Source organism: Artemia franciscana, chromosome 2, assembly GCF_032884065.1.
Source record: "Artemia franciscana chromosome 2, ASM3288406v1, whole genome shotgun sequence".
In the NCBI taxonomy this organism is placed as follows: Eukaryota; Metazoa; Arthropoda; class Branchiopoda; order Anostraca; family Artemiidae; genus Artemia; species Artemia franciscana.
Window position 1 is genome coordinate 17738429 of NC_088864.1, and position 27134 is coordinate 17765562.

General features: G+C 35.7%; 1 protein-coding gene across 2 annotated transcripts in view; it reads left to right on the forward strand.

Moving 5' to 3' along the window:
- Window positions 1-2560: 2560 nt before the first annotated feature.
- Window positions 2561-27134, forward strand: part of LOC136038036 (ets DNA-binding protein pokkuri-like) — a 54390-nt gene continuing 29816 nt past the window's right edge. For both annotated transcript variants that reach the window (XM_065720983.1, XM_065720990.1), the window contains exon 1: window positions 2561-2715. The gene's annotated coding sequence lies outside the window, so the exon portion shown is untranslated. The remainder of the gene's footprint in view (window positions 2716-27134) is intronic.

Consider the following 27134-nt stretch of genomic DNA (forward strand, 5'->3'; position numbering starts at 1 on the left):
TTACTCCCCCCCCCCAACTACCCCAAAGAGAACGAATCAGTTCCGATTATGTCAATCATGTATCTGGGACTTGCGCTTATTTTTCCCATCAAGTTTCATCCCGATCCCTCCACTCTAAGTGTTTTCCAAGATTTTAGGTTTCCCCCCTCCAACTCCCCCAATGTCATCAGACCCGGTCGGGATTTAAAATAAGAGCTCTGATTCTAATTTAATCAGGTCCGGTCCCTGATACGCTTGCCAAATTTCATCGTCCTAGCTTACCCGGAAGTGCCTAAAGTAGCAAAACCGGGACTTTAGGTTTTCCCCCTCCATCTCCCCCCAACGTCATCAGATCCTGTCGGGATTTAAAATAATAGCTCTGAGACACAATATCATTCCAAACATCAAATTTCATTAAGATCCAATCACCCGCTCATAAGTTAAAAATACTTCATTTTTTCTATTTTTTGCGAATTAACCGGGCCCCCACACCCCCCAGATGGTCAAATCGGGAAAAAGACTATTTCTAATTTAATCTGGTCCGGTCGCTGATACGCTTGCCAAATTTCATCGTCCTAGCTTACCTGGAAGCGCCTAAAGTAGCAAAACCGGGACCGACAGACAGACCGACAGACAGACAGACCGACAGACAGACAGACAGACCGACAGAATTAGCGATTGCTATATGTCACTTGGTTAATACCAAGTGCCATAAAAAAAACAAAGAAACTAGCATTGCAATTAAGAAATAGTTAGTTTTACTGAAATCCCCTTTTCTCCCAAAAAATAAATCTTGTGTATGTGCCTGAATCTTTCATCTTGTTCATTTCATCTGTTTTTCTCTTCTTAATATCTTAATCACTAATTAGAAAAAGCTTATTGTTCAAGGAAGTGGCTTAAATCCACAAATAATCAAAGTTAAGGAATGCTGACATTAAATCCAACTAAGAAAAAAGACTAAATAAAAACAAACTAAGATTATAATTAACAAATGGTTAAATTGCATGAAAATAATAAGAAAAAATTTACATTATTATTGCTGACGCTAAATTGAATATAGGAAAAAAATATATAAAAAAAATAACAAACAAAAACAAAAAACTAGCATTGAAATTAAGAAATAGATAGATTTACTGAAATTACCTTGTCCCCCCCTAAAATAAATCTTGTATATGTGCCTGACTCTTTCACCTTTTTCATTTCGTCTGTTTTTCACTTCTTAATATCTTAGTCACTAATTAGAAAAACCTCATTGTTCAAGGAAGTGGCTTACATCCACAAAATAATCATAGTTAAGGAATGCTGACATTAAATCCAACTAAGAAAAAAAACTAAATAAAAACAAACTAGCATTATAATTGACAAATAGTGAAATTACATGAAAAATAATAAAAACAATTTACATTATTAATGCTGACGCTAAATTGAATAAAGAAAAATACATCAATAAAAAACAACAACAAAGAAACTAGCATTATAATTAAGAAATAGTTAGATTTACTGAAATCACCTTGTCCCCCCTAAAATAAATCTTATGCATGTTCCTGACTCTTTCGCCTTTTTCATTTCGTCTGTTTTTTCACTTCTTAATAGTTTAATCACTATTTAGAAAAACCTCATTGTTCAAGGAAGTCGCTTACATCCACAAATAACCATTGTTAAGGAATGTTGACATTAAATCCAACTAAGAAAAAAAAAACAAACAAACTAACATTATAATTAACAAATAGTTAAATTGCATGAAAATAATAAGAAAACAGTTTACATTAACGGTGCGTTTTCGCCTCTTCCGTTTTTTTATTCGCCATTGTCCAATCTGTTTCGCCGAACAGGGGGAGGGCACTTTTGACTCCCTCATCTGTATTAGAAAAAAACAACAACTTGTTTTTGGAACTTTAATTGAAAAATATTAAAAACAATAAAATAACCATCCTTACCCTATAGATTTTCGTGAATTAGAGACACGGTGCCTTGGCCAAATTGCCCAAACGGGGTGGGAGAATGTTGTAAGGAAAGAATTAAGGGAAATAGAAACTTCTAGGGAGCGTGTACAGAGGGAGGCTTTGAATAGATTAGGATGGACTAAAAGCAGGCGTAGCTATGTTTGCTCAGACGCCGTGGTGCCGCAGCGAGTTTTTAGTAGTAGTAATAGTGCATAGGCTAAAATTCAAATTACAACTTATCCAGTAAAAAAAAAAAAGTGTTCAAAGAAGTGGGTTGCATCACCAAATAATCACGATAGGGGAATGCTTTCGCTAAATCAAACAAAGAAAAAACATAAATCAAGTAAAAGTAATAAAACAAACTAGTAGACTAGCATTATAATTAATAAATAGCTAATTTGCTGAAGATAGCATGCCATGCCCCCCCCCCCTCAAAAAAAAAAGTCCTATGTACATGCTTGACTCATCGCCTGTTTTTCACTGCCTAATATTTAAATTACAAGTTAATCATTAGAAAACCTCATTGTTCAAGGAAGTGGCTTACATCGCCAAATAATCACAAATAAGGAATGCTTATGCTAAATCGCCTCCGGACTGTACCCGGATATCCGCCTTTGTAAAGGCAGTTGCAGTCTGTTCAAAAATCTTGAGGGAACTTTTCGTAGAGTCTAAGCCAGATTGTGATAGAGAGAACAGGTGTGAACGAATATCAAGAGGCTGGTACTGCATTGAATTAATCATTCTCATAGCTTATTTTTGTGGAATTTAAATACTTCAAAGTGGAAGGTGAAAGGTAGGCCAACTCTTTTGGTGGACTATTAATTGGGAATGGCGGTAAAGTGCTATCTTGGAAAGGGGTTAAGCTAAGAAAATGAAACTTATAGTAATGAATCCTGTAGATCCTTGAAAATGACGTCTGTAGACCCATCCCTGAAAGTTTTATTGGTAAAATTCTAGTTAATTGACTTCTTGCTTTCTCGGAAAGGGTTTAGGTTAGGAAAATGAAACTTTCAGGGGTGAATTGCATACAAAATGTAACTTAACCAAAATACCAACTAAATATTTATTAAAACATAGCTGCAATGTAGTTTTCCACTGAGCCGAAGCTAATTGTCTCCATATACAAACAGCAATACACCGGCTTATCGTCTGATTTTATAGATCCAAACTCTCGAGCGTGTACTGGCTAACTGTTTTCTTTTCCCCCCTTCCATCCCAAGTCAATAACCAACCTTAGTTTGCTATAGCCTAAGCCTACTTCGAGGCCTAACCAAGACAAATAGTGAAATTTGAGACTAATTTTTAGCAACAAAGTTGATTTTCAAAGCAACTCAACAGCCACATTTAAAAAAAAGTAGGTCAATAATAGTTTATAAACTGAGAACGTCTTTGTTTTGTCAATTACCTCGGTTATATTCGTCTGATTAGACCAGCTAAATCGCACATCTACCCAAATTATGTCTTCAACCTAAATGACTTGTTTTCCCGAAGCTTTTTTTAATTGACCAAGGCTAGTCAGTCAGGGGTTTCGATGGAGGGACCTACCCCCTCTCTAAGTAACTCCCTTTGAACCTAGTGTTTTCTTGCCAATAGAAATGGAAGTTTCACGTGTCAGCCTCATAAGGTATATTAAATAAAAAAAACAAGTTTTTTCAACTGAAAGTAAGGAGTGACATCAAAACTTAAAACGCACAGAAATTACTTCGTATATGAAAGAGGCTGCTTCCTCATCAACGCCCCGCTCTTTACGCTAAAGTTTGACTCTTTCTCTCAATTCTTCTTTCTAAAACAGTAAAAAACTTTAGCGTAAAGAGCGGGGCGTTGATGAGGAAGCAGCCTCTTTCATATACGAAGTAATTTCTGTGCGTTTTAAGTTTTGATGTCACTCCTTACTTTCAGTTGAAAAAACTTGTTTTTTTTATTTAATTTCTGAACGTTTTTGAATCAATGCATGTTTTGATTTTGGCTCTCCGCAGAGGAATGATCAAAACGAAATTTGCATATTTTTTTTTTTTTTGGCTCAATGGCTTTCTCATAATTTTGATCGAATGATTTTGAGAAAAAAAGAGCGGGGGACGAAGCCTAGTTGCCCCCCGATTTTTTGGTTAATTAAAAAGGCAACTAGAACTTTTAATTTTTTACGAATCTTTTTATTGGTAAAAGATTTACGTAACTTATAAATTAGCTTACGTAAAGAACTTTTGTATTCTCATGTTTTTATTACATATATGAGGGGATTCGCCCCATCGTCAGTACCTCGCTCTTTACACTAAAGCTTAAATTTTATCCCAATTCATTAAGAATGACCCCCTGAATCACAAAAGCCGTAGAATAAGTAGTTGAAATTACCGAAAATACTTTAGCGTAAAGAGCGAGGTATTAGAAGGAGGTGAGCCCCTCATATGGGTAATAATTTCTGTTTGTTTTAAGTTTTATTGCTGTTCCTTACTTCCAGCTGAAAAAGCTTTTTCACTTTTATTTTTTAATTGTTTTTTTTTAAATAATGCTAGTAAATCCTGCTCTCCCTTCATGGAAATTTTCTTCTCCCATTACAAATTCTCGAAGGAAAGTTCCCCCAGCATATCCCCCTCTTCTCAACCCCTCCCCCAAACCAAAAAAATCCTCCTGAAAACGCCTGTATACTTCCCAATAACCATTACTATATGTAAGCACAGGTCAAAGTTTGTAACTTGTTGCCCCTCCCACGGGGACTGTGGGGGAGTAAGTCGTCCCCAAAGACATAGTTATAAGGTTTTTCGACTACGCTGAATAAAATGGCTATCTCAGAATTTTGATCCGTTGACTTTGGGAAAATATTTAGCGTGGGAGGGGGCCTAGGTGCCCTCCAATTTTTTTGGTCACTTAAAAAGGGCACTAGAACTTTTCATTTCCGTTAGAATGAGCCCTCTTGCAACATTCTAGGACAACTGGGTCGATACGATCACCCCTGGGGAAAAAAAACAAAAAAAAACAAAAAAACAAATAAACACGCATCCGTGATCTGCCTTCTGGCAAAAAATGCAAAATTCCACATTTTTGTAGATAGGAGCTCGAAACTTCTACAGTAGGGTTCTCTGATACGCTGAATCTGATGGTGTGATTTTCGTTAAGATTCTATGACTTTTAGGGGGCGTTTCCCCCTGTTTTCTAAAATAACGCAAATTTTCTCAGGCTCGTAACTTTTGATGGGTAAGACTAAACTTGATGAAACTTATATATTTAAAACCAGCATTAAAATGCGATTCTTTTGATGTAGCTATTGGTATCAAAATTCCATTTTTTAGAGTTTTGGTTACTATTGAGCCGGGTCGCTCCTTACTACAGTTCGTTACCACGAACTGTTTGATAGATCAGTTTTAATATTTTCTGATGATCTATCCATTCATAATTTTTTTTTAAACTTGTCCAGCTATCAAGAAAATGACTCGCTCTTTAAATAGTGTACTATTTAATAGTTTCGATGGTACTTACATATTATATCGACCACACTCAAGGAGTGAAGCTGGGTTAAATATAATGATATATACCAAAATATGATGACAATATAATACTTTAGTACTAAAATTATTCAAAACAGGCCGCCCAGAACGTATTATATTAAATACCTAGCCTAACCAACTCTATAGGCCTAGGTTAAATATTTGATTAAAATATACGTGTATAGTAGTTTATCTCACTCAGGCTAAGCTAATCATCTTCAAGTGCACACAGAGAAACCGGTTTATAACAGATCAAGAACAACATTGTGGGTGATATAATACGTAAGCAGCGTTTGGATATGCCAAATAGTTGGCAAATTTTATGGGATTGGGGAGCTGCTAAGGTAAATTCCAAAGGTGAAAGGGGTTGTGACACCTCAGAATTAAGCTAATCAACGTGAGGTGAGTGATAAATAAATTGTGATGAAACGAGGTAATTCATTGAAATGAAACAAAATTATTTAAAAACACGTTTTTAATGCCAGCCTACCTTTTTTCGCTGCTGATCTCATAGGTCCATTTTCTTTCATTTCAAGGAATTGCCTCGTTTCATCACAATTTATTTGTCAGTCCTGGTTGAACTTCGCTGAAGTAAGGATGCTGGGACGGTTTTGAAAAAATTTTCATTTTAGTTTTATTGATTTTATCCTCTTGTAAGTTGTTTTTTCTTACTTGTAATGCTGAGGACGGGCCTTGGACATAGGGCAGAAATATTCATTCGAATTTGTTTCCCACTGTCTTGAGAAATTCCCTATTGTTCTTTTTATTTTTGGTGTTTATGATGGAAATGCAGTGTGGTCTTCGTTATATATATATATATATATATATATATATATATATTCTTTCTCATGTTGTGCTGAAGACGGCCCTTGGACATAGGGCCAAAATATCCACTGTCTTGAAAAGAGTTTACCTATTGCTTCTACTTTGTGTTTGTTTGTTATGTAAAGGCAGTGTAGTCTTCTTCTTTATTTCATAGTAATAAAACAAAATGCTCCCAACCAGTAGGTGCGATTATGTTAACACCGATTTTACAAATACCGCCAAGTCGCAAGAATATAGGACGGCAAGGAGTCTTTTGTCTTTTATTCTAAGTAACAAAGGTATTTTTCAAAAACTAGGGGGTCTTTCCGTTTTTTTTTCAAGTTAAGCTGTAAAAGGTACTTTTCAAAGCCTCCCTGTTCCTCTCCTAATTTGAGCCACTGCAATGTTATCAATGTACAGGGCTCTTATCCAAAAATTGATACTCTTCTCTTGGTTCTGTCTTTTGTTTAAACTTGCGAAAGCAAATGCAAAAACATCCTAATGACACTAATCCATTCATTTCTTAGAAATCAGACAGTGAAAATCCTTGTTTATGGTTTTCAGAGCAATAAAACCATAAAACTAGAACCACTGATTTCCAACTTAACTTCGAATGCAGATAACAACAAATGGTATCCAAATCCACATTTTAAATTATCTTATCCGGAAATGAAAAAAGCTTGGGAATTCGTTCCAAAGGCTGTTTTATCGTTATTCTTCTGGGTTTAATAACTTTATTCCTTTAAATCATTCTAAATGAGACAAAATAAAGGTGTAAAATACCAACAATTTCTGTTAAATGCCGTCTTTCCGCATATATAATTCTTAACTTTTTTCTTTCTATGCTTTTAAAGAGAATGAAAAGGAAGTGGAAAAAGAAAAGGCTCGGTGATTTAACAGTTCCAGATACGTGCAAATCAAGTATCCTATTGGGAGGAATTTTTGGAATCCCGAAAATACACAGATTTTGCAAAAGAGAAACGAATTTTTTCAGCCTAGAGAAAACAGTCGTTTATGGCATTTCCCTTTTCTCACCGTACAACTCCAATATCCCCAGTCCCCAGTCCCTACAAAAAAACTGGCTAAGTTACCAAGGGGTTGGGATCTTCCTGTAATAAGGATTTGCTTTTTCCAGGGTCATATCCAGGGGGGAATGTTACCAGATTTGCTTTTTCCAGGGTCATATCCGGGGGAGGGGAAATGTTACCAGATTTGAAGTATCTCAACTGTAAATGAAATTTTTATCCAACTCGGTAAAAAAATAGGAAGAAAATCTAGGCAGTTTTTCTCACGGTAAACAAAAGTCAAGTAAGTATTTTTGTAGTCTGGGTCCTAATCTTTCTCAGAGTCTTAATGTCCACGAGAAGTTTTTTTATTTTTCTCTCGTATAAATGCAAATCCTGAATGTGGCCCTCGTTATTAGACTTTTATGTAAATGCTTGGTAATGAAATAAGCCTATTCAGCTTTTGTAATTTAATGTCAAATATAAAAGGTAGTTATCGAGGGATCGCCAACTTTTAAAAATCACGTCGAAGGGGTCAAAAATCAGGGAATGGAGCTAGATCTCTAAAAATTGAAAACGGATGATTACTAAGGCAAATTTCGGGAATGATAGAACAAAAATGTGTAAATCTTGCGACTGGAGAGGGGGGGGGGTCAAAGAACCACCTTTTTCGTCTTGTGCCTTAGTCGTTGTTCTTAACTATGTTCTTGGCTTTCACGGATTTCTATTTAAAGAAGGACTAGACTTGTGTATCTTCCGGCGGAAATTGATCTAGGCAAGTAAAACATTTGAATCATTGCATGACTTTCTTTTTTTATTTGATTTAACGGTGTTATTTAAATAGTGAGGAAATTTTCACGCTTGTCCCTTTCCGTTTGTGTCCAACTTAGTCATAATGCCCCGTATGCTTTCTCTCTTTTATTGCCGGAATCGTAAAACACGTTATTCTAAAGTAACACTGAATAAATGGCTGCATGGTTCTGCATGGTTCATGGCTGCACTGATGGTTCTCGTTCTTTTCAAACAATTCGACCGTGGTAACGAACTGTAAGCAAGGATCTGCACCTGGCTCAATAGTAACCGAAACTCTAAAAAACGGGATTTTGATACCAATGGATACATCAAAAGAATCGAGTTTTAATGCTGATTTTAAATATATAAGTTTCATCAAGTTTAGGGTTACTCATTAAAGTTACGAGAAAATATGCTTGAGAAAATATATCTTATTTTTCGGAAAAAGGGGAAACACCACACAATAGTCATATAATCTTAATGAAAATCACACCATCAGATTCAGTGTACCAGAGAACCCTACTCAAGAGGTATCTAGCTCCTATCTACACAAATGAAGAATATTGTATTTTTTGCTAGAAGATCACGGATGCGTGTTTTTTTTTCTATGCGAGAGGGCTCATTCGAACTGAAATTAAAATTTCTAGTGCTCTTTTAATTGACCAAAAAAAAATGGAGGGTAACTAGGCCCCCTCTCATGCTCATTTTTTCCCAGACTCACCCGATCAAAATTTTGAGATAGTCATTTTTTTCAGCATAGTCGAAAAATCTAATAATTACGTCTTTTTCTTTGAGGATGACTTAATCCCCCAGAGTCCCCGGGGGAAGGGCTGCAAGTTATGAACTTTGACCATTGTTTACAGATAGTATTGGTTATTGGGAAATATACAGACGTTTTCAGTGTGGATTTTTTTGGTGGGGGGAGGGATATGTGGGAGAATCTTTTCATGGAGGAAGGGAATTTTCCATGAAGGGAGTGCCGGGTTTTCCAGAATTATTTGAAAAACGACCAGAAACTAAATAGAAAAAAAAGGAGTAACATTAACACGTCAAACGAACAGATATTATTACGTATATGAGGAGTTTGCCCTATCGTCGATATCTCGCTCTCTACGCTAAATTTTTTAGTACTTTCAAAAGATTTATTCTATTTAAATGGCCTTTGTAATTCAGGGGTCATAATCAAAGAATTGAAACAAATTTCGAACTTAAGCGTAAAGAGCGAGGTATTGATGACTGGGCGAACCCCCTCATATACGTAATAATTTCTGTTCGTTTCAAGTTTTAATGTTGCTCCTTTCTTTCATTTGAAAAGCCTGTTGTTTTTTTTTTTTTTTTTGATTATTCAATTCTGATATGGATTCGAGAGGATGTGTGCAGTAGGTAGTTTTTTGTTCACTCGAGACATAGATGTCAGGCATTAGATGAAAAAAGAACATGCTTACCCTCCCTATTGATTTATCGCGAAATCTGGTGACTTTTTATTTTGCCTAAAAAAACTAAATCAGCACATAAATCACTAGATTATTGAAGAAAACACCTGAAATAAAAAAAATCACTATAATCTAGTGATTTTGTTTTCGTCGGGTGGCAACCCTGAATAACAATAAATGAAAATTGGTCGAAGTCGAAAGCGCGATTTTTCAAGTGAAACTGGACTAAAAGCGCTAATTTTTGAGCGAAAATGCGCCGAAAGTGTACTTTTTCAAAACAGATTCTTCTTCAAAAATGCACTAATTTATAGAACTAAATTTATAACCCCTCTAAAAAAAACTCGAATAAAATAGCTAGTCCTAAATATTAACCTCGTTTCTTTTATTTACTTAATTAATTGACAATATTAATTGTGCCTTGATCTTGGTTATGCAGACTTTTCTATAATGCGTTTTTCCATAAAGTTGTCAACTTACAGAAAAAATCATAGCCTATTTAAGAGCCATGACGGTAAAAATTTAAATTTGAGGCTAGAAACAACCCAAGAACAAATCCTACTTGTGGCCTGGATTCGCTTAGATTCTAGTCTAGCTAATGCCCGGCCGCAGTGTAGGTACAGCCTGATTAGTCTGTCTTCTCGGTTTGTTTAAATGGCACAATTTGGCTACAAAATACAGAAAGCTAAAATCGCAAGAACTCGGTTCGAAAAGTCTAAGCTCATTAAGAGTATTTTTTTCTCATGTAGTTTCTACTAATTGTGTTTCTATCTTTGGTTCGATAAGGCATACTGTGTGGACAGCGGCTCTTTCAAGCTTTCTTTTTTTTTTCTAAAAAAATATCTAATTTAGATCTTACTTTGGTTGGTGAACTTTATTTACAAGACCGACATAGCGAGGCACGGTATAACTCTTACCAGAGCATTAATGTCGGCCTTTCAACTTCCATCCAGGTGACCAAAATCGCCCTTAAGCAACCCTCAGTTTTTTTTTCAAAATTCAAAATATTCTTATCTATACTCATTGGGTTTTAGAAAACTTACTGATCAAAGAAGGCTATTAGTTTCGAAAAATGGGAGCTACCTGTTAGCTCGAATGTTATCTTGAGGAAAAATAACAAATATACAAACAACATCACATGAGATAATGATTCACAATTGACATAGGCTAATAAAGCCAAATTCGCCTTCCAAGTCAGACAATATTACAACCGAATGAAGCATAAATTGGTTCCAAGTAAAACAGCAACAAACGAAGTAAGGTCAAAATCAGGTTATTAGAACAAAAAAGGACATAAAAAAGAAATATAAGTAGATATAGGTAACCTATTTTTTAACATAAATTATAGGTAAAAAGGATAAAATTGAAAACGTAAAACTAGAGCTTAAAATGTCGGAAAATTAAATATAATTAAAAAAAGTGAAATAACTGACACTGAAAGGGACAAAAACGAAGGAGAAACAATATTTATTTAGGTAAAGATGTTAAATTTAGGGGTGAAACATTTTCTGCATATATCCATAAGAGCCTGGATTCGTAGGTAAGCTGGGCATTAGAAAAGGGTAAGCAGAAAAAACGAGGTTTTGAAACTGTAGGAAAGTAGGTACGGGTGTTCGCGATGGCGAATTTGGCTAAGCATAAGCAGATATGTTGCATCTCCTATTTTGTGAGGTGGTATTTCATGAGGCATTAAGGAGGAATGGGTATTGGGTTTCACCCCTTTGTGTATCAAATGAAGGGAGGATGCTAGGCTCGAAAGAAGGTTTGCACAAAATTGTATGTAGAATAAGACCACACCTTTTACTAGCTGTGCCTCAGTTAAGACTATCTGAAATCCTGAGACACTCCACTGTCTGTAAACTATTTTTGAAGTGCTAAAGGATATTGACGTTCGGTGATCACATAGTGATGACAGTGATGAAGGGAGCTCATGGACACAGGGAATGCAGGGGGTCATGGTTACAAGTCCCTCTAATGGTAAATTCGTTGCAACCAATTTTCATTATAATTGAAATAAAAATAATTATTAAGAAAATATTATTAAAAATGGACTATTCATTTGCAGTAAGAAGTAAACAACTTTCGTGAAAATGACTTTTGGATGATCCCATTATAATAAGATTGCATTATACGGGACACACACTCACATACTCAGAGTTAAACTCGTAGAGAGATACTTACATAAAAACCGCCGTTATTATAAGTTCCAATTTCCTCCCCAATTTTGCGGGGAAAATTCTGACAGTAACGTGGGACAGGAAGGGACTGACTTTTTTTAGGAGGAGGATTTACAACCTGGGAAAATGCTATCTAGGTCAACACTCTTCAATTTTGTCCAAGTATTCTGATTACAAAAGCACCCACACAGTCTTACGATAGGTCATTCCAGTTTTGTTAATTTCCTTAAGAATGACCTCACCCAATTTAAAAGAAATAGAAATTTCCTGTAAAAAACAACAATTTCCTTGTTCCTTCTTTTTTTTCCGGTTTCTAGTCTAAGGCTTTTTCCCTCTTTTCCTTCCTGGCTGTGATCACTCAAGCAATTGAAAATAAGCTTTTCTTTATCAGTGAACTGTACAGCGTGAAGCGTGACAAAATGGCAAGAGAGACTTCTGTTATTTCCGTGTATGATAAAAAAATTAATTGAAATGAGGATCCTATTGTAATAAGTAATCTACTGGTATCTTTAAAAAAAATCCCGTTCAAGATAAGATCTTTTTTGTATATCTGCACAGGGGCACCCCTGCCCCGTCAAATTAGTTTGAACCTTCCCGGGTTCAAGAATATTCAGAAACTGGTGGCCAAAAGCGTACATTTTGAGGTTCTAAACCGCTCCCTCTTTGAAAAATTCTCTGAAAACCCTCCCACCGAAGCTCAAATATATTAATATACTTTATCTTCGCTAAATTACTATTTCGCCAGGGATAGAACAATATTTATTCTTAGAAATAAAAAATGGTGACAATGTTTTGTTTAGGGTTTGAGTCATAGATCTATATCCCGGGATGGTAGGGAGGGGGGCTATGTGTAATTTACACTGTTGGAATTTTTTTTAAGTGCATTAGGATGGATTGAAAGTTATTGCCTATTAATGGCAACAATTCCCCTTTTTAGAATTTTAGAATTCTCCTTTAGAATAGTCAGCTACCCTAGAAGATCCAATATGCGCTCCTATTTGGATTAAATAAAAAAAAAAAGTTTTTTTAAATGAAAGTAAGGAGCGACATTAAAACTTAAAACGAACAGAAATTACTCCGTATATGAAAGGGGCTTTTCTTCCTCAACGTCCCGCTCTTTACGCTAGAGTTTGACTCTTTCTCTTAACTCTACTTCTTAAACAGTAAAAAACTTTAAAGTTTTTAAAAAGCATTAAAAACCACACCTTTTGATGTATTATAGTGTAGTGCAAAGCTTTCTGGGGGATGGGGCGAAATGAAAGCGTTTAGAGGAGGGACGGAGTAAAATCAATCTTGATGTTCAGATGATAACTCTAGTAGGTAGGATGACTGGAAGGTCTTTAAACAGAATTTGAGAGAATTGAATAATTCGAAAAGAACATTTCGCACCAAGTTCGGAATTTTCAAGAAACCTTTACATTTCCTGTGCTCGTTGGGGATTTTCAGGAAACTTTTCCATTTCCTCTGTGAAGGAATGTGTCCTTTGTTATTTGAGAAATATTCGAAGAGAGACAAAATTACAAAATGCCGATTTTCTGTGTTAGTAGTTTCCATTATATTAATAGCTGGCATAATTTCGTACACAGACTGGGGAAGTATCCCAAGAATCTTAGGGTTTACGAGTTTTTCCATAATTTTGTGCATTACGAATCATCCTGTGTTAAGTAACACGATTTGTGTATGACCTTCAGTAGCTTCACAAAGTGGCGTATTTAAGTTCTGATTAACAGGTACTAACTGCGACCAAGTCCCCCCTCCTCTTAACCAAAGGCATTACAAAAAAAATGAGAGATACCAAAAAATGGCTGAAAATTTACTTCTTCATCATATGTTTTTGAATATGTTGGTATATACGTTAAAATTTTTTAAATCGATTATAAATGTCTGAAAAATCAGGATGATCACAATTTGTCTAATGATAATAATGTAAATTCAATTGCGAACTGCCGTAAACATCATTTTTTATTTCCCCTATTTATAGGGCTGTAGCAACAAAAACCATGAATAAAAGGGAACATCTTCGTATTATTGGTTATTCTCAATCGTGCTTTTAGTCCTCTTATACAGGGACGCTAATTGAGATTATTTAGTTTTCCTCTTTCATTATTTTTACTTCAGCGGATCGAATTTAGATGTTCCTTTTTTTCCTTATGGAAATCAACCCTTCCTGGTGAATCCTATTTTAGGCCCACTTATATTATTTTCATTGTCTATTTTTATCGTTCTGGGTTCTGTTTCTTCCTTATACAAATCGTTCCTGTTCAGTTTCATCGAAACGCGTTTTGAATTTGAATTATTCTGTCTTCCTAGTGCCGCCTCTACCCGGAATTGTGTATTCGTAAATCTAATTGTACCTCGTAAATCGGCATTCTAGTTCAATTGACAATCCTCACCCGGCACTTCTTTCGGTGTGGAGGGGGCTGCGGAAATGTGAGTACCTTAGAATCAATTTCTGTGTACGCACCTACAGCAGAGGTTTAATATCGTATTCGAACCGAATAAAGACTCTTGGCATAATGTCCCGTACATTAGCGGTGTGCACCCCATTGAGCAGGCACACAAACAGATATTCCTTCGTGTCTCAGGGGACAAACTGGTGAAAAACTAGCGAATTGTGTGGAAATGTATATGAAATTACAAACAAAGAGTAATCATCTTCTAATATCGAAAGGATTCCTACATGAAGCTGTTTTTTAAATATATTTTTAATATTCAAATGTGGGAACAAAAGTCTAGAACCGTGATTCTTAAAATGGGGTGCAGGCCCCATTGGTGGAACATGAAAATATTTTGGTGGGTCATAGGCAGGACGTGCACCCTTCGACTGACTACTTCAGAATCAATGTGAATGTATGCAGTGGGAATATTGGGTTCAATGGTTTGAAACATGAAAAGGAGTTTTTGTTAGGTTTGGGGAAATAGATAGTTAGTTAAAAAAGAAGTGCCTTTTTTTATCTGAAAAAATTAGTATTTAGCTTTTATCATCATTGCAACAGAAAATATCCATACAAATGAGCTCTACTCCAAGCGTGAAACATTGTGTGCAGATTTGTGGAGTTGAGATGACCAAATGAACACATTGAAACTTTTCCCTTGTTTTAAATAGATTTAACGTCTGATAAATTAAAAAAAAATTGATACTGAATTCATTTTTTTCCGAGTGAGCGACCTTCATCCCCCTTTTTGGGGGGTCTCCCGAACTCAATCCCCGCTTTACTTTTCTGGTGCGTCCCTTTCCTTTGGTTGAATCATGCAGAATTTCTAGGTAACATTTGCATGTGTGGGTAACTCTAATCCTAGTTACGGTTGCTTATTTAAAACCGGAATAAAAGGTAGAAAGTTTTTGATTATGTATCTACCCCCTCCAAACATCCCCCTTCCACCATGCTATCCATAAATTTTACACACCGCTATAAATGTTTAATTTGGCTTAAGATGGAACTAATGATACATCTCCGTTCAAATGAAAAATACATATTTGGTGCCATGTTTCTACATGGATTTTCTTGAATAAAACCATTCGGCTGCTGAGCCACTATTGCCACGTAGAAGTCTTTTTAGATGCTGAAAGTGATGCATTTCTGCACTCAGTTATTTTCTGGTTGAAAGCTTTTGTCGCATGTCCCACCAAATTTCAGATTTTTGCTATTTCCTCGATATATTTCGCCTTTTATGGTACTTGTGTAGTATCCTTAACACAATCAAGAAATGGATTCAGTTTAATCATAATGAAATATACAAGATAATATAACACTAGTAACAGAATTATGGAAACTGCAACAAAGAATCATGAAAAGCAGATGGTCCAGAACGCATTATATTAAACACCTAACCTAACAATCTCTATAATATTTAATGAAGTATACGTGCATTGCAGTTTTTGTCACATAAACTAAGCTAATTATAACTGAATGTAGACTGAAATACCGGTTTTACTCACATCATACAGATCAAACTTCTTGAGTGTGTTTGGGATAATACACAATAACGTCTTTATATTGTCTATCGCATTTCAACAATTAGTTGGCAAGTTCGTTTTTGCATATCTAAAATTTGGATACAATAACAGGACAACCCACATCTGTTACATTTTAGCTATTAAAAATGCAAATTAAATCTCTTGGTTCTATACAAAGCAAAAAGTCTCCATCAAAGAAGCCATTAACCACTGTGAATATATTCGTCATTTCGTCCGTCAAGGATGTTTAAACATCAAGACTCCGGAAGTAATACAAAGATGGTAATACAACCACAGATGACTGTATTTACTGACTATAAGCCAAAACCGAGAAAAGAAAAAAAAAGAAACATGTTCTGCTGTGTTTCCTACTCACGAGAACTGGGGGCCGTGACGATTTTACGGTGTACTTGGGGTCGGTGCTTCTTCCGGTCTGAATATTTTTACGTTTCATCGAGATTTTAAGATGGCATTTGGTTTCTTTGAGGTTTATATTATTGGCTAGCTGTTCCGTTAAAGATGTGCGATTATTTTTTGAAGTTAAATCATTTGTGACTGATACAGCAGATGTGCTGCGATTACTTTTTTATTTCTATCTAGGTCACACTGATAAAGGCAAAAGGAATGTCAGGAGAAAGGAAAGTGTTGTCGGCTTTCCACTGTGCTTTTGGGTGCAACAGCCCCCTTTCTTTGATTTTTCCTTTAGTTTCTCTCATTTCCATGTAATTTTCCTTTTTTCGCAATTTCTTTAATTTGTGGAACCTCTCTCGAAATATATTCCTGCATGTGAACCTAATCATTTCCAAGCTTTTGTTTTTTTAAAGAAAAATCAAGTTTTTTGGCACTTATGGAAAATTGGGAGCCCCATACTCTCCTTTCAGAACAAACGGCTCTGTGGAATATTATCTGCATCGTAAACAGTAAATGTTTTAATTTTAATGTCCTTGGTACTTCGTGTCAAATGCAACAGAAAAGTCCTTCCAACTAAGCTTTCATATTGAATTATCTAACACTGAATAAAGGTAAAAGGTAAAAAACACGGTATTGGACTTGACAGTCCCTACCGACCGTGCTAATCCCCGTTTTATGGCCCTTCAGTCAGAAAGTGAACTGAGGGCTTGGAGCTGGCCATCCCGTGCTTTCGCAAATTCTTCTTGTTTACCTTATCCAGATTTCTCCAGGTCCATTTGGAGGTGGGTTGACTATGGCTGGCAGAGTCACGCCACCGACCCTCGTTTTAAAACCAATAACCAGCGACACCAGAACTCGAACCCTTGTTCTCACAGATAAAGGATATTAAGTCAAGAGTGCTAACCACTCGGCTAGAACAGCATCTAACACTGAATACGCTTAAGAATATACGAAAAAAAACCTATTACGTAAGTCACAGCCTACCTTTTGAATCCCTTTAAACAGATTATTAAAGAGGACCTTTAAATTCCCGCTTATAGGGAATTCCTTCCGGTTTCAAATAACTGGTGGTTAAACGGTTATCCCGTATTTAAGGATCCGAACAATGATTGAACCTTTTAAACAAGTTTAACGTTTGCTGGAGCTGGGGTTTTGTCTCTCTTTACAATGTATGAAAAGAATGAGCCCGGAGAATTTCATTTGTAAGTCCTTCGAATAACGGCACAAGAAAAAAAGAAGAGCTTTTGTTATGCTTTTAAACACTTTTACTGTCTAAAAAAATTGTCCACTTGTGAAAATTATATATTATATTTCATTGGGGATTATTTATGAGGCTAGATGGTAGGAAAGTCACCATATCCAACTATACGGATATCAAGTTGCAGTATTTATCCTGTAAGTAAAGTTGTGTTTCCATTTAATGTTTTCAACAAACTGGAAAGTAAATTGAATTAACTAGTTTTCACGTAAATCCAGTGTTTCTAATATCTCTAGTTGTTAGTCATCTAAGGATACCTGGAAACAGCACATGATCTGCGCTATTAAATTGTGCTATAAACTTTCCTTTAAGGGGCGTCTTAAAAGACGTAGTATCAGCTTTAAGGATTCAAAACCTATATGCTTTGTTGGGGGCATTTCATCCGACGCATCCCCTTAGCTCCCTAGAGTCACTCTACTAGCCATGTCAAGCTCACACCCTGGAAACTTCTGCATAGATTGTAGATGGCAGATTTTGCCTTATTTTAATTTTTAAGTCGATTATGAAGATACTATGCCGTACCTTTCTTTGTTAAACCTTTTCCTCGCTAGTTTCTTTGCTTCCTTCCTCTCCTCTTAGTAAATCTAAGGTCATTAGCAAAGACCACGCCTTCTTCTCCATCCTAACGTGTAACATAGTTTGCTTCGATACATAAATTAATAAAAAGAAGTGTTCTACTTTGTAGTGTTATTAACACTGTTCACTTTTTTCCTCTTATTGTCCACAATCAAAGGGTCCTTAAGACAGTTCAGATCCCTAAACAAGTATTCTTCCTAATTCAACGTGTGTAAATCTCCAAGATAGCCCTTGGAATCCATAGAACCTTCTTGGCTCCCACGGCAAGTGGGTTTCCTCACAAAAAGTGGAAAAAGGAGGAAATAAAAATAACATCCTCTAGCACGAAATACAGCATTTAACAATGTGAAATAAAGCTTAAATCTTGACTAAACCTTATATGCAGACCGTAGGTGGAGTTAAGAGACAATTCTCCCCAAGAACTGTACAGTAACATCGTTTCCCCGTTAGGAAAAGGTGATAGTCTAAAGTTGCAATTTTTACGGCCCTTTCCTGATAGATAGCTTAATTTCCATGAAGTTTAAGCCTGTATGATTATGAATAACATTGAAAAGAGTTAAGTGCTAACTAACAGAGAACATGTTATTGCTTAAGTATATAAAGGCAGCCATTTGCACTTGATATTATATTCGTATAAATAAACATGCGTTATTATTTTTTTTTAGTATTTGCATAGAAAGGTATTAAGCGACAGATTTATTCTCACACCACCTGTATGAAAATTAGGCATATCCTGGAAGCCCGCATATCTTTGAATATAATGGTAGGAAATAAGAAAACCTTTACTTCCTTTCATTGAAGCTTACCCGCAAAAAAAGAAGTAAAATTGAGGATGCGGAGTGACATATTGGAGCAAAGTTCTAGCCGCAGAATAACGATCTTTGAACTCACATTGATTTCAACTTCCGCTTTTTTAAATGCCACTTTCTTTAGGAACAGTTCATGAATAATGATGAAGACAATTTGACATGCCCAAAATATATTAATATAAAATGTTTTGTTACCGGTGTTTTTTTAATTGCAACCTTAAGTTGTCAGTGATAAAGGAAATTGTCGGCTCTTCAAACAATAAACGGTAAAAAAAAATCCTTAAAAATTAAGTCAGAACCTGTTCTGTGGTTTGAACTATGTCACTGGCTCCATCGGCGGATTTTTAAATGTTGACCCTAAAACTATCAAAAATTGTGATCTAAGTCTGAAAATTCTCCAAGTCCGGGAGATCTTGGTTCTATTTATGGGAGTTTTACTCCCCCGTTATTCCTTTCTTTAATTGTAAATATTTCATTTTGACAGTTAATTTGATACTGATTTTAATTGCTTTTGATTTTAAAGCATTTGACTTAGAATACGAATTCGGCTTTTTTTTTCTGTTTTAGTCTGTGATATCGTTTTATCTCATACCCTTTCTGTTTCTGTTTTGCCATTAATCGCTTAAAGTTCATTTTAGTTCTTGGACTTGGATTTTTTTTTGCTTGAAATTTTTATTCACTACTTATTTTTGCTTGATTGGTGTTTCTTTTACTTTTGCCTTGAATTACCTTAAATCGCACTTGCTAGCGATATGGACGAGTTAGTGATGATGGGGCCGAGGGACATCGTTAGTCTTGCTGAATTATCTGGTTCTTTGTATTAGAGCTTGTGATAGTCTTTTTAAGATAAATCTTATCTCTTATCTTATTCCGATATACCCATAAGAAATCGTTATCGCAGTTATTGATCTGAAGGGGGGGGGGGAGTAAAAAGCAAGTAAAAGATAAAATCAAATAAAAAAAGGAGAGTATTGAATTTTCTAATCTCGATGTTTAGAAAAGGGGCGAGGTCTTTATGTTATTATTTGTTTACGAAAAATTTCTTAGCTCTTTTCTATCTCAACTATCAAAGGAAATACCTTCCCTCAGCAATGAGAGTACCGGAAACAGTTTTTTATGTTAATATTGAAAAAAGAAAGTCCCCATGTTTGATATAACAGCGCAGATTAATGTGCATAAAAATAAAATGTCACAAAAGCAGGAAATACGACATTCGAAGATCAACCCTTAATACAGGTACCACGTCCATTGTTACCTGTTCCGTCTTCCCATGTAACCCAACCGTACCTTGAATCGATTCCTTGCCTTTCCATTGTAACTATTCAAAGTTAGATTAGTGTGAAATATTGCTGCCAAGAGGTATTGTAAACTACATGAATTATAGTCATCCATTGGACTGGGCTATCTGTTGGAGGATATATGTGAATTTGTCTTTCCCATCTTTTCTGAAAAAAGAGAAAAGCACACATTGCCGCTTTGACTGAATAGCAGGTGTCGAATAAATTACAAGGTGGATTAACCAGATGATAAATGGATGATGAATAAGAACTATGTGACTTTGTCAATTACCTGCAAACATCTAATGTACTGGACATCGGCACTACTCTACTTGTCGTCTGGTTGAGTTGTCACTGTAACGCTGTAATTACTTCTATAACGTGCGAAATGTGATAGCCTGGACAGTTTTTGTCCAATGCTGGTACCACCGCAATGTGGCGCCGTGACCCACGAAATTTAGGGTGGGAATTTATGAAAATATAAGAGGGGGAAAGTATTTTTCAAAAGAAAAATTCCTGCGAAATTTTCCTCCAAAAATTTATTTTTGAAAACATAGACGGTAAAAGTCTGGAGGTGTTAAATGCCCTCTCCCATAACTGAAGACAGTGCCCCGTTGTCCCTCGTGTCTTTTCAATCCCTATTTCAACTGACTGGTACAGGTCGAGTCTGCTTTGGGCCTCTGAATTTTTATGGTGCATTTGTAGAATTTGCTGCTTGTATATCAAGAACATCTTGGGATCTAAGTCACTTATTCAGTTGCTCTAGAAATTTCTTTATAGCCGGAAATTGGCATGTGGAATATATAAGAGTGATTCATAACTTCCAAATTTTGTTCGTTTTATGATCTTTGCACTGATTGTCAAGGCGCCAGTTGACAAAAAGACACTTAGTTTTAGATCGTCGTAGTACGATTCAGATAATAGGCAGTAAGCAAGCTCATACTTGATATATTCCAATAAACCACTCTAATTTTGAACATGCTTGGAATATGCTCCTCCAAGTGGTTCTTCACCCTTAAGGCCGTGATTAAGTGAACTTGAAAATATCGAGCTTCAAAATTGAAGTTAGGTTAGCCTTCTGTCTTTTAATTCTCTAGAGACCGTCGATTGTCAAAACTTCAAATAGCACCAATTATCAAGTCTTGTGAGAGGTTTTGATAGACAGCTTCTTTTGGCGAGATGCTTCAGCCGAGAAATAGTAATATATTTGGCTGCATCTTGCAAAGCTTGCTTACCGACCAAGGGAGAAGAGAAAATGAGCAAAAGAGTACTATCATTCTCAAGTACAAATGTCCATGTATATGAAACTGTGACGACATGCATAGAGTGCATTTTATGATTTATTGTTTTTTCCACTTTTTTTCCTAGGATACCTCAGTTGATTAATTCGAAACTAAATACCAAACTTAGTTGAAATCTTTCTTCGAGGATTCTTAGAAAATCAAAGTTTTCTTATGAATTAAAATGAAAAAAAAATTAACTGAAAGAAAGGAGTGACATTAAAACTTAAAACGAACAGAAATTACTTCGTATATGGAAGGGGCTGGTCTCTCCTCAATGCCCCGCTCTTTACGCTAAAGTTTTATTACTGTTTTAAAAATAGAGTTAAGAGAAAGAGTCGGACTTTAGCGTGAAGAGCGGGGCGTTGATGAGGAAGCAGCCATTTCATATAGGAAATAATTTCTGTTTGTTTTATGTTTTAATGTCACTTCTTACTTTAAGTTAAAAAACACTTGTTTTTATTTAATTTAATTTCTAACCGTTTTTGAATCAATGCATGTTTTGATTCATACTCTCCGCAGATGAATAATTAAAACAAAATTTGCTTCTTTTTTTTTTGCTAAATGGCTTTCTCATAGTTTTGATCGAATGATTTTGAGAAAAAAAAGGAGCGGGGATGGAGGTCTAGTTGCCCTCCGATTTTTTGGTTACTTAAAAAGGCAACTAGAACAGTTAAATTTTTATGAATGTTTTTATTAGTAAAAATAAATTTTATTAGTTAAAGATATACGTAGCTTACAAATTAGCTTACGTAACGAACTTCTGTATTCTCGTATTTTTATTACATATATAAGGGGGTTCACCCCCTCGTCAGTACCTCGCTCTTCACGCTAAAGCTTAAATGTTGTCCTAATTTCTTAAGAATGATCCCTGAATCACAAAAGCCGTAGAATAAATAGTTGAAATTTCTAAAAATACTTTAGCGTAAAGAGCGAGGTATTAGGAGGAGGTGAGCCCCTCATATGCGTAATAATTTCTGTTCCTTTTAACAGAAATTAATTTCTTAAGAATGACCCGTGAATCACAAAAGCTGTAGCATAAATAGTTGAAATTTCTAAAAATACTTTAACGTAAAGAGCGAGGTATTAGGAGGAGGTGAGCCCCTCATGTGCGTAATAATTTCTGTTCCTTTTAACAGAAATTATTACAGAATATTTAAAGGAATTAATATTTACAGGAAAATAATAACAGGATTATTTTGTTCCTTTCAGTTAAAAAAACTTTGTCATATTTATTTTTTCATTGTTTTTTTTTAAATAATGCTAGAAAATCCTGCGCTCCCTTCATGAAAATTTTCTTCCCCCGTGACAAATTCCTCCATTAAAAGTTCCCCAACATATCCCCCTCTTCTTAACGCATGCCCCCAACCAAATGAAAACGCCCCTGAAAACGTCTGTACACTTCCCAATAACCATTACTATATGTAAACACTGGTCAGTGTTTGTAACTGGTAGCCCCTCCCACGGGGACTGTGGGGGAGTAAGTCGTCCCAAAAGGCATAGTTATAAGGATTTTCGACTACGCTGAATAAAAAGGCTACTCAGAATTTTGATCCGGTGACTTTGGGAAAATAATTAGCTTGGAACGACCTAGGTGCCGTCCCACTAAATCGGAGGGCCTAGGTGCCCTTCGATTTTTTGGTCACTTAAAAAGGGCACTAGAACTTTTCATTTCCATTAGAATGAGCCCTCTCGCAACATTCTAGGACCACTGGGTCGATACGATCACCCCTGGAAAAAAAATACACACGTATCTGTGATCTGCCTTCTGACAAAAAATACAAAATTCCACATTTTCAAACAGTTCGTGGTAACGAACTGTACTAAGGAGCGACCAGGCTCAATAGTAACCAAAACTCTAAAAAATGGAATTTTGATACCAATGGTTACATCAAAAGAATGGTATTTTAATGCTGATTTTGAATAGATAAGTTTCATCAGGATTAGTCTTGCCCATCAAAAGTTACGAGCCTGAAAAAATGTGCCTCATTTTAGAAAATAGGGGAAAACACCCCCTAAAAGTCATACAATCTTAACGAAAATCACACAATCAGGTTCAGCGTATTAGAGAACCGTTTTGTAGAAGTTTCAAGCCCCAATCTACAAAAATGTGGAATTTCGCATTTTTTGCCAGAAGACACATCACGGATGCGTGTTCATTTGTTTTTTTTTTCCAGGGGTGATCGTATCGACTCAGTGGTCCTATAATGTCGCGAAAGGGCTCATTCTAACGGAAATTAAAAGTTCTAGTGCCCTTTTTGAGTGACAAAAAAAATTGGAGGGCATCTAGGCCCCCTCCAACGCTCATTCTCCCCCAAAGTCAGCGGATCAAAATTCTGAGATAGCTATTTTATTCACCATAGTCGAAAAACCTAATAACTATGTCTTTGGGGACGACTTACACCCCCGCAGTCCCCGTGGGAGGGGCTGCAAGTTACAAACTTTGACCTGTGTTTACATATAGTAATGGTTACTGGGAAGTGTACAGACGTTTTCAGGGGGATTTTTTTGGTTTTGGAGGATATTTGAGGGGGAGGGTTACCGGAGAGGATCTTTCCATGGAGGAACTTCTCATGGGGGAAGAGACTTTCAATGGAGGGGGCACAGGATTTTCTAGCATTATTAAAAAAAAAATGAAAAAATAAATATGAAAAGTTTTTTTCTACTGAAAGTGAGAAGCAGCATTAAAACTTAAAACGGAAAGAAATTATTACGCATATGAGGGGTTTACCTCCTCGTAATACCCCGCTCTTTACGCTAAAGTATTGTTAGTAATTTCAACTATTTATTCTACGGCCTTTGTGATTCAGGGTCATTCTTAAGGAATCGGGACAAAATTTAAGCTTTAATGTAAAGAACGAGGTATCGACGAGGGGTGAGCCCCCTCATATACGCAATAAAAACATACAAATATTGAAGTTCGCTACGTAATTTAATTCGTAAGTTACGTATAATTTTTACTTACGAAATGTTCGTAAAAATTATGTTATAGTTGCCTTTTTAAGTAATCAAAAAATTGGAGGGATATTAGGCCTCCTCCCGCACTCCTTTTTTCTCAAAATCTTACGAATAAAACTATGAAAAAGCCATTTAGCCCCCAAAAATTAATATGCAAATTTCCTTTTAATTTTTTACGTGCGGAGAACCAAAATCAAACCATGCATTAATTGAAAAACGTCCAGAAATTAAAAAAAAAAAGTTTTTTTAAAATGAAAGTAAGGAGCGACATTAAAACTTAAAACGAACAGAAATTACTCCGTATATGAAAAGGGCTTTTCCTCCTCAACGCCCCGCTCTTTACGCTAAAGTTTAACTCTTTCTTTTAACTCTACATTATAAAACAGTAAAAAACTTCAGCGTAAAGAGCGGGGCGTTGAGGAGGAAAAATCCCTTTCATATACAGAGTAATTTCTGATCGTTTTAAGTTTTAATGTCGCTCTTTGCTTTCACTTAAAAAACTTGTTTTTTTGTTGTTTAATTATAGATAGGAGCTTGAAACTTCTACAGTAGGATTCTCTGATACGCTGAATCTGATGGTGTATATTTCGTTAAGGTTCTAGGACTTTTAGGGGTTGTTTCCCCCTCACCTCTGCTTCCAAGCTTTAGTCTCTAGATCGCGCATGAACAATGGAGGATCAAAAATCCGTCGATAATCCTTCAATTCGTTGCAATCCAAGTTTCTACCACCAGTCACGATCCGGTAGGGCAACGGGGAAGAAGCTATAGGGTTCTGCTCCGCCTCAATGTTTGTCGCTTGACCGAAATCTCTTGACTTGTCTAGTTCTTCGGCGTACCGCATTATTAGGTATTTTGGATATTTGCATCTACCAAGCTCCAAATACTTTTTACAAAGGCGCTGTCTATGTGTGGTAACACTTTTAAGATGTATACCTCGCTTTGATTTAACTTTCCCCATGATTTCCGCTTTGTGTGCACAACTTTACTGAAGGCTCCTGACTATTTCTCATTTCTAGGTTTCTTCATTGCATTGAAATAATTTATGAAAATTTCACACTCCATTAACAAGCTGCTGATTATACCAGCTTGTCATTTTGGTCTCTAGGGGGTATTATCGGCGATCTGAAACGATTCTTTCTGGCAACTGACTTGTAAAAATTTCAGGTAGCTGAAAATATTTTAGGGGACTGTTAGAAAGCAAGAAAATACATCGAAAAATGGTTCCAATCATCTTACAGGTTATTGTCTTCTGATCATGATAGTATCGATTTTGTTCTAAAAGCAACATCCTTCACAGAGTACACTTATGAAAGAGCTAGACATTTTCTAAGATTTCTAAGCAATTAGAAGAAATAGAGCAAAATCCTTTCAACATTTTGTAGCATCTTCAAGAAGCTATGGCCTGATATTAAAAGCGGCATCATCCGCCAATGAATACTTGAGTACTTTTTGAATATAAATTTTCAATTTAACATAGGATTTTCGAGTTCCATCAGTTCACTTAATCACGGCCTTAAAAATGACATGAACAATTGAAGTACAATATAGGCCGAAAACAATGTACCTTATTCACTTACCTCTTTCATACGGTCTGAGAAGACGTTTTAGTCTTAACAAACCCATTGACAACAAAAATAATCATGAATAGGTCCCTTAGAGTCGTACTTGGTCCATAGAAACTAAACCCGCTGATTACAAACTTAACCAGGAATAGGATCTTGCGACTGGAAAGTTACCTGAAAGATTGAAAAGTACCATTTAGGCCCAAAAAACATACTTATTACTTCACTGGCACTTGTTTTTCCCACGATTCGAAAGGACTTTGCAGTGATATTAAACGAACCCGCTGATTACAGACGTTATGGCTGGCTACCATTTTTACGAGTTTGTTCATTTTATCAGAGGGAAGCCTTAATATAATTAAAGGGAATTTTTAGGCATTTTATTTTTATTTTTCTAAGAATATACTGGTCATTCATATAAAGTAGTTTAAAGCAATCCAAATTCTAAACAAATTCATAGCCCCTTGGCATAACCAGTAAAATTAAAAATGATCAGTTAAATGGAAGACTGAAGATCCAGAGACTGCAGCCATATTCCGCTTGTAGAAATTTCTTCAGGTCGCGTTGTGCTTGTTCACTTGTGCAAGACTAAAGAATTTTAGTTCCCAATGAGGTTGTGAAGGTGCATTTGTGCTGGAATACAACATTGATCACTATATTTAGTATTGATTTCATGATTCATATAAGTCTTTATGCAGTGTCGACTTCCGGATTTCACGTCCCGAAGTCTTTATCAACAAAAAACAAAAACAAAAAACGAACGAATTAAGCTAAATTAAACAAAATATATAAAGAAAAAAAAATACTCACATTTTAATAACTTCCAATTTTGATATTTGAAGTTATTAAGATGCGAGTTTTGTTTACTGTTTTGATTTTTTGTTGTCCCTTTATTTATGTTTTGTTTAATTTAGCTTAATTCATTTTGCTTTTGTTGTGTTTTTTTTTCATTGATAATGGATGGATGTTCTTTTTTTTTTTTGACAGGCTTAGGGCTCCCCGAGTTCCTAAGTATTCTTTAATTTCGTAGCACTTCTTGTTTAAATTATAAGATAATTTTTTTTTCTTATTCTTACTCAGTCCCCCTCCCTCGCAAAAAATATTGTTGTCCCCTCTTGCGAAAAAAATCGCGTATGTGCCTCACTCGTAAGCAGCATTTTTAGATTTTTCTAAAATTTGTTTTGATATTATTAGTAGCAGGTGTTTGCAAAAGAAAGACTCGCAAAGGCATACAAGATATGAAAAACAATTCTGGTGTATCGGAAGTTCAGATTTCTAACTATTTTTCTGAGTGAAAAAGAGGACTTAACCCTTTCTGGAAGAACTTCTAAACGTCAAACCAAGAGAAGACTAGGCATACACTTTATAGAGACAAATAAAAATCAGGCTTACAATGCACCTAAACAAAAATAGGCTTAAGCCTTTTATTTCAGCGTG